At 31.3% G+C, this 2,943-nt stretch overlaps 1 long non-coding RNA gene across 2 annotated transcripts; it reads left to right on the top strand.

The window, feature by feature from the left end:
* Nucleotides 1-292: 292 nt before the first annotated feature.
* LOC143085691 (uncharacterized) lies at nt 293-1,635 on the top strand. 2 transcript variants are annotated; one of them, XR_012981404.1, is made up of 3 exons: nt 293-527; nt 873-951; nt 1,517-1,635. It is a non-coding gene; the product is annotated as an uncharacterized LOC143085691 (long non-coding RNA). The 2 variants fall into 2 exon arrangements; XR_012981405.1 differs by lacking the exon at nt 293-527 and adding an exon at nt 534-735.
* The last annotated feature ends 1,308 nt before the right edge of the window (nt 1,636-2,943 follow it).

Below are 2,943 nucleotides of genomic sequence, written 5' to 3'. Positions count from 1 at the left end.
GAAACCGCTAATGCATTTTGAAATGAATAAAATGATAAATTGATGTTATCTTTATTACTGAAAGTCATATACTAGTAGTTATGAAACGTATTTTGTGGGATATTACTTTAAAAACACTTTGTCTATTCCTTCATAACTTTAGGTGTAATACCACCAAATCATGGTACGTCACATCCGGTTGCATACGAAAGTAGGCCTAAAAAAATATTCCCTTGAATTTGACAGTTGTAGAAAATTAACCCTGCATTTCAATGCACTTAAATTTTTCTGAGTCGTAAATATGCATGTTGGATGTCTGAAAGCATCATTCTTTTTTTATTTGATGGTCTTATAAAATATTTTGGAACGTTAAGGTTACGTAGTTACCAAAGCAGGTAACATGTAAATAACAGTGTAAAAATTGGGTTGTTTACTTCCGGCGATGATTATTTTCTTATATGCAATGAAATGTAGTGTGAAAATTTCACTGTATCACTGGAAAGGATTAAACTTTACACATGCAAAGTATTTCTTTGGTTGAAATAAAGGTAAATACTGTACAATTTTTTTAAAAGTGCCAATTTAACAAAGACTAATAGGGAAAAATCAATGGTGGTATTACACCTATTTAGGGAAACTACATATGCACTCGTGACCTTATTGTACTTTCATTTTTAAAAGTTATTAATAAACCAGTTCATACATTGTAAACATGGACTATTCGGAATGGATTTAGACACAGAGAGCACGTTTGAGGTAAAATTGCCTTGAAATGAGGGTTTACGGGTGTTTTCTAAGTCAAATGAGTGGACAGACAAAGCTGTATTTAGTTTACTGTGTTAAATTTTAAATTACCCTGACAGATTTGTTTATACAACATGTGATTTTTTCAGTGTTAACCATGTTCTGAAGAGCATTCTGTTGAAAAATCTCATATGTGAATTGGTCTGCAGATGACACTTCAGCATTAAAGTAAGTATCAACTATCATCATGTTTTTTTGTTTTTTTTTGGCCGCAAAAGTTTACAATTTGCCATTGTGCCGTCTACATTTTGCATAGACAATAAATCATCTAAACACTTATTTGCCCTGGATTTACACACATCAGAATCCAGTCTCACATACTTAAACTTTATAATTCTTACCAATTATTTTTTGTACCAGCATTCCAAGGGACATAACCCTTTTTAAAAACATTTTGAGGTATTTTTTTATTACTCTTTCTCCCAATTTTCTAATGTAAAATACAAGAAAGTGGACTCTTTGTGTAAATCTATTAGAAATATACTGTTATGAGTAAATAAAAAGACTTTGATACCAGTAACAATAAATGATTGACTGAAAGGGAACCGTTATTTGTCACACTAGGCGAACAGACCAAAAACTTGAGTTACACATAAGGGCTTATAGAAACTTCCGTGTAGACTGTTAACATTTATAGAGACAGTTCTTTCAGCTAAAACACTTTAATTATTGATTTAACATTACATTTATTTAATTTTTGTGGGGAAATAATCACATTTGTTTTAATTTTTAGACAAAAGATATCAAGTTTTGATGAAAAAGGAAGAAAGGAGGAAAAATGGACCAAAACAGACCAAAACAGACCTTCAAATGAACTCTAAAAGGTGCAATAAAATTGTTTATCATCTTAAAGTTGTCTTTTGTATTCTATATAATTGTTTGAATGCATAGATCATGAGTTTATGATCAGATATTAGTCAACACTGCATTTTATAATAATACACTGAAATTAGGATTTTTCGAAGAAATTAGACTGAAATTGCCGTAGGATATGGCCTTACATTATAGTGATTTTCTCTGAAACTATAGCTCTGACTGAGACAAAACTTGACTGTTATGCTTGAAATAACTTGCAATTGGAGGGGAAAAAATTACATTAAGTTTATTTGACATTTAGGTGTTCTTTAGGTGTAATACCACCAAATCATGGTACGTCACATCCGGTTGCATACGAAAGTAGGCCTAAAAAAATATTCCCTTGAATTTGACAGTTGTAGAAAATTAACCCTGCATTTCAATGCACTTAAATTTTTCTGAGTCGTAAATATGCATGTTGGATGTCTGAAAGCATCATTCTTTTTTTATTTGATGGTCTTATAAAATATTTTGGAACGTTAAGGTTACGTAGTTACCAAAGCAGGTAACATGTAAATAACAGTGTAAAAATTGGGTTGTTTACTTCCGGCGATGATTATTTTCTTATATGCAATGAAATGTAGTGTGAAATTTTCACTGTATCACTGGAAAGGATTAAACTTTACACATGCAAAGTATTTCTTTGGTTGAAATAAAGGTAAATACTGTACAATTTTTTTAAAAGTGCCAATTTAACAAAGACTAATAGGGAAAAATCAATGGTGGTATTACACCTATAATGTCTATACTTTCTATATAGATGTAATAGTGAAATTTGTACAGATGTGTAAAAGGCAATGACTCAGGTAAAACTGGATTAAAGCACGAATAAGGATACGTTTGCGAGAAATAGCTTAGTTTTCGAATGATGTTTTTGTATAAAATATCCGTAAATCATAGTTTTTATTCATACAAGGATTGTTATATCTGCAGTAGTAGACAACAATTTGGTTGCTAATACGGACATATATCTAGTTATATCGTCAAACAAAATTAAAAAAAAATCAAGTTTTATGCATTTGAATTACAGTATTCATGAGGTTTGTAGTCAGTTAACGTGGATGCAGGCAATTACAGGCCACGTCACGGACTACAACTACGAGGAAATGTTTACTGCGTTATAATAGGTCTCCACATGACAAATTTTACACATTAAAACAAAAAACAACAACGCTACAAATTTTTATAAATTCAATTTACATTAAACAAACGTGATAGACAGGAACAAACGACAAGCACGTATTGACAGGCTTGCGACTGGGTATGCACATACATGAGCGTTCAACTCTTCACAAACGTTTGGCA

Source organism: Mytilus galloprovincialis, chromosome 8 (genome assembly GCF_965363235.1).
Source record: "Mytilus galloprovincialis chromosome 8, xbMytGall1.hap1.1, whole genome shotgun sequence".
Lineage (NCBI taxonomy): Eukaryota > Metazoa > Mollusca > Bivalvia > Mytilida > Mytilidae > Mytilus > Mytilus galloprovincialis.
This window is presented reverse-complemented; position numbering and strand designations above follow the sequence as displayed.